General features: G+C 37.6%; 1 pseudogene; it reads right to left on the reverse strand.

Moving 5' to 3' along the window:
• Positions 1-1,305: 1,305 nt before the first annotated feature.
• LOC101354816 (succinate--CoA ligase [ADP-forming] subunit beta, mitochondrial pseudogene) lies at positions 1,306-2,868 on the reverse strand (annotated as a pseudogene).
• Between the last annotated feature and the right edge of the window lie 2,650 nt (positions 2,869-5,518).

Genomic DNA, 5,518 nt, shown 5'->3' on the forward strand with positions numbered 1-5,518 from the left:
CTTTCCATTGTTTTTTTTATTCTCTATTTCATTTATTTCTGCTCTCATCTTTATTATTTCCTTTCTTCTGGTGGCTGTAGGCTTCTTTTGCTGCTCTCTTTCTATTTCTTATAGGGCTAACATTTAATTTCGTTCCTTTCTTCTTTTTTGATGTGTGTGTCTATTGCTATAAATTGACATCAGGGCACTGCCTTTGCTGTGTCCCAAGGTTTTGGTATGATGTGTTTTCATTCTCATTTGATTCTAGAAATTTTTTTATTCCATTCCATTCTTCTATTACCCAGTGGTTTTTAAGCAAGGTGTTCTTCAGTTTCCATGTATTTTGATTTTTTTCCCTTGCTCTTCCTGTTATTAATTTCCACTTCTATGGCATCATTATCAGAGAAGGTTCTTTGTATTATCTCAACGTTTTGGATTTTGTTAATGGTTGTTTTGTGGCCTACAATGTGATCTATTCTGGAGAATATTCCATGTGAATTGGAAAAGAGCGTATACTTGGCTGCTGTTGGTTGGAGTGTTCTGTATATGTCTATGAGGTCAAGATGGTTGATTGTGGTCTTTAGATCTTCTGTATCCTTGCTGAGTTTCTTTCTAAATGTTCGGTACTTTTCTTATCGTGGTGTGTTGAAGTCTACTACTAATATTGTGGAACTGTCAATTTCTCCCTTTCAGTGTTGTTAGAGTTTGTTTTATGTATTTTGGAGCCCTGTCGTTGGTTCCATAGATATTTATTATGGTTATGTCCTCACAGTGGATTGTCCCTTTAATCATTATATAATGTCCTTCCTTGTCTTTTATGGTGGATTTTGCCTTAAAGTCTATTTTATCTGAGATTAATATTGCAACTTCTGCTTTTTTTCGTTGCTATCTGCTTGATAAATATATTTTCCATTCTTTGATTTTTTTTTTCCACATTTGGGAGATTTTTATTAACATAAATTGACATTCTTAATTTTGTCTGCCAAGTCCTTAGTAAATATGCCTCTGTTTGATACAAACCTACAGGTGCTTCTTAATACCACAGAATCATGAAGACCTGCAGTTATCAATGTTTTGTAGTGATTAAAACAATGTTCAAATAATTAACAAGTTACTTTACTGAAATACATAAAAGAATATTCTGGGGAGTGTTTGAAAACTGTTTATAAATAGTGACCGATATAATTAGCTTGTATTTGGCGATGAAGATAATCACTTTGTATATATAACATTGTTTTAATGCAGTACTCTACTAAAGAGGCTAGTTATTAGATATAATATATTTCTAAGACTAAAGAATAAAGCTTTATCTTCATATTTATTTTATTCATAGGACTCTTATCAATGAAGAACTTTGTATCCAATATTAATACACAGGCATATCTCAAGCAACATTCTGTAGGAGAAGCAGAAAAGAAGGTTGCAACAAAAGAAACTATATAACTGCATCGTACATTCTTTATACAAACAGCTCATTCTGAACAGTGGAATTAAATGCAGACAAAATGCTTTTAAAAGTCTGTATGCCTGGATGGCAATTACAACCTCCACACACTAAAAAGAAAAGGAGCAATAATACAGAACACAGTATTTTCAATGCGTATAGCACATTTAACACCTGCAGCCATCCACTGGGCTGTCAGATCAGAGGGGCAGCTGAAATTTCACATCCACCTGACCTTGCTTGGCTAAGGTCACTATTTCAGAGAGCTTCACAACCATTTTAGCAGCTTCATCCAAATCATCACAAGCAAGAATTTTCAGTCCACTGCTATTAGTGCCTTAGCATCATCAACTCGTGTACCTTGTAACCATACCACAATAGGTATTTTAATTTCCAAGTCCTTAACTGCCATGACTATATCCTGTGCAATAACATCACACCACATGATTCCTCCAAAAATGTTGACCAGAATATCCTGTACCTTTTCATCTGAAGTGATAAGCTTAAATGCTTCTGTTACTTGATGGACTGTGGCACCACCACCAACATCAAGAAAATTGGATGGCGTCCCTCCATGAAGTTTTATTATATCCGTTGTAGCCGTAGCCAAACCAGCACCATTTACCAGGCAGCCTATATTTCCATCTAGGCCAATGTAGTTGAGATTTGCTTCATCTGCAGCTTTGTCCCTTTCCTCTTCCTGGGTCCAGTCCTGTAGGTCAAAGATCAAAATTGATTTTTGCATCCATACATAGCACAGCTCCATCTGAATCTTCTACCATTGGATTTATTTCTACCATGGTGACATCATATTTCAGAAAAAGTTTGTAAAGCTTGACCATGTTCTCTGCTGCAGAATCCACAATGTTATATGGAAATCCCATCTTCTGTGCAAGCCTGACAGCTTGTTCCTTTTTGATACCTTCCACAATATCTATAGGTTCTTTAACTGTGGCCTCAGGAGTCTCAGCAGCAACATCTTCTATGTTGACACCACCTTGAGAACTTCCTATTAATACAGGACCCTGAAATGACCTTTCCATTGTTATTGCAAAGTAGTATTCTCTCCTGGGATATCTTCGCTCACATACCAACACTTGATTGCATATTCTGCCCTTTTTTCCAGTTTGCTTTGTAAACAACTTTTTCCCAATCATTTGTGAAGGAACAGATTTTGCTTCTTCTGGAGAGAAAACTATCTTCACTCCTCCTTTGAGGCCACTTTCAAAAGTTCCTTTTCCTCTACCACCAGCTAAAACCTGTGCCTTTATCGCAACATCTTTTGAACCTAATTTTTTGGCAATTGCAAAAGCTTCGTCTGGTGACTCTGCCACGTGCCTTTTGGGAATGGAGACACTGGCTTCCTGCAACAATTCCATGCTCAGGTATTCATGTAGTGCGAGATTCCTTTGCTGCTGCTGCTGTACTTGGAGCCCAACATTGTTAAACGATCCAGAACTTCCCAGAACAATCTAATAGGCTGCAAATCGAAAATTCAGGGCGTCAACTCCAGGGGAGGGCTTTCTCTCTGTGTCAGCTCTGGACAGATGAAGGTCCTTCTCATCAATCTTCCCCTGGACAAGGAGTTTCTTCACACAGGAACCCCAGGTCCAAAGGACACGGTCTGCTCCTGGTGCTTCTTTCTTGGTGGTATGAGGTCCCCATCATCCTTTGGTTTTTAATATATTTATATCTGTGTTTCTGAGGTTTGTCTCTTGTAGACAGCATATTGATGAGTCCTTTTTTTTAATCCATTCTGTCATTCTCTGTCTCTTTATGGGTGTGTTTAAGCCATTTACATTCGGTGTGATTATTGATAAGGATGAGTTTATTGCTGTCATATTGTTATGACATTTTTGTTGTTCCTCTTACTTTCCCGTGCTGAGTTCCTTTGGTTTATGGATTTTCTTTTCTTTTGTTATTATAAATTAGTGTTTACTGAGACTTCATATCTTTTTTCTTGTTTACTTTGATGAGTAGATTTGTTAAGTTTGTTTGTGTTTACCTTGAAATTTACCCTTATCCTCCTAATTTTAAAGCAGTCTTTTATTACTTGATATCACCTTGACTTCCTCTCCATTTGAAAGTTCTATACCTACACCATTTATTCCATGTTTTATTGTTTTGACATTATTGTCATTTACAGATTGACATCTCTGTTTCCCTATTTTAAGTCTTTTAGCTTTGTTTTATTATTATTGAGATTTCTTTACCTAGGTGGTATCTGGCTGATGCTGTCTTAGACTCTGGTTTTTGTCTGATGCTGTTGGTTCTCTAACTGAAGAACTCCCTTTAATATTTCTTGTATCTCTCCTCATTCTCTGTTTTTCTTCAGTTTCTTCTTCCATTTGTTGTTCAGTCTAGTTCTTTAACCTTTCATTTGATGCTTAGAGTTCCAAGATTGACATTTGTATCTGTTTTACTTAGTTTTTTGGGTCTTTGATGCAGAGGAATGTCATGATGCACTTGTGTAGGGCACCATGTTGGCTCCACCTCTGTAAATGGAGTTTTTGAGTTACATTGGTTAAATTACACACAGAGAGGTCAGATAAGTGTATGAGACTAAATAATTTTTTTTTTTTTTTTTTTTTTTTTTTTGCTAATGCATACGTACAGTATAATGGGCTGGAATTCTTTAGAGAAGCAAACTAGGAAGGAGCCCTAGGTGGGAGCTACTCTCAGTCTTATACACTTCAGTTTTTATCATCATTACATCAAGAAATGTGTATCCCTTTTGCACAATCCAAGTTTCTCCAAAGATGTTTTCTTTAGGTTCCTTGCCATATTTAAGAGTTAAAAGAAAGAAAAGGGAGGAAAGTTTTTTTTTTTTTTTTTTAACTCACTGTGCTGGTCTGGAGGACATTGCTGTCAGATCTCTTCCTCACCCCTCCTTGCTTTGCTTGGTATAGCAGGTGGCCTGACCCTTGCACATTAGGTTTCCCTGGCTGCAGTTTTAGCTGACTTATAGCTTGTTTGGAGTTAATGAAAGAAGGTCTGGCAGGAGATGATGTGGTAGTGGGAAAAGTAGAGGCCAAGGTATTTTTCATTCTCCGTCTCTCCCTCACACAGTGTTTCAGCAGTGGCTCCAGTCTCTAGAGATAGGCCATTGTTACAGGGTGATCCCAGCCACTGGACTAAAGTAACATGCCCTAGCTTCTCTTTGTCCCAGTAACTTAGAGGTTGTAGTATCTTTCTGTTGTTGTTTCTGAGTATCCTCCCTTTCCACTTTTGTCTTCTCAGTTCTTCCATCACCTATGTAACTAAAACCAAAAGCCAAAACAGTTGCCTTTTGAATTGATTCTGATTCATGGCAACACCATTTTTGTCAGAGTATAATTGTGGTCCACAGGGTTTTCAATGGCTGTGATCTTCCAGAAGTAGATCTCCAGATCTTTCTTCTTAGGCACCTCTGGGTGGGCTTGGTTAGCAGCTGAGCACTTAACTGTTTGCACAACCCAGGGACTCCTCTATGTAACTAATTGTCTATTAAATTCTCTCTTTTATAAATACTTACAGGGGTTTCTATGTTTTCTGGGAAGATTCTGAATGATACGCATTTCGATAAAATCAATTAGTAGTTGCTTCTTTTTGTGGTATGTTGAATATATTTTTATGCTACAGAGTGATTGTGATTCAGTGCTGGACTCAGTTATGAATTCATGCCATGCATAAGGAATACATAATGAATAAGGAAGATGGAAGAAGAATTGATGCATTTGAATTGGTGTTGATGAAGAATATTGAGAATACCATGGACTTCCAGAAGAATGAATAAATCTGTCTTGGAAGAAGTACAGCCAGAAAGCTCAGAAGCAAGGATGACGAGACTTCATCTCACTTACTTAGGACACGTTATCAGGAGGGACAAGTCCCTGAAGAACATCATGTTTGGTAAAGTAGAGAATCAATGAAAAAGACGAAGGCCCTCAAGGAGATGGACGGACACACTGGCTGCAACAATGGACTCAAACATAGCAATGATTGTGAGGATGGCACAGGACCTGGCAGTGTTTCATTCTGTTGTACATAGTCACTGTTATGGATTTACTTGTGTCCCCCCAAAAATGTGTGTCAACTTGCCTTGTCCCTGATTCC

The sequence above is a fragment of the Trichechus manatus genome, unplaced genomic scaffold, assembly GCF_000243295.1.
Source record: "Trichechus manatus latirostris isolate Lorelei unplaced genomic scaffold, TriManLat1.0 scaffold00016, whole genome shotgun sequence".
Taxonomy (NCBI): Eukaryota; Metazoa; Chordata; class Mammalia; order Sirenia; family Trichechidae; genus Trichechus; species Trichechus manatus.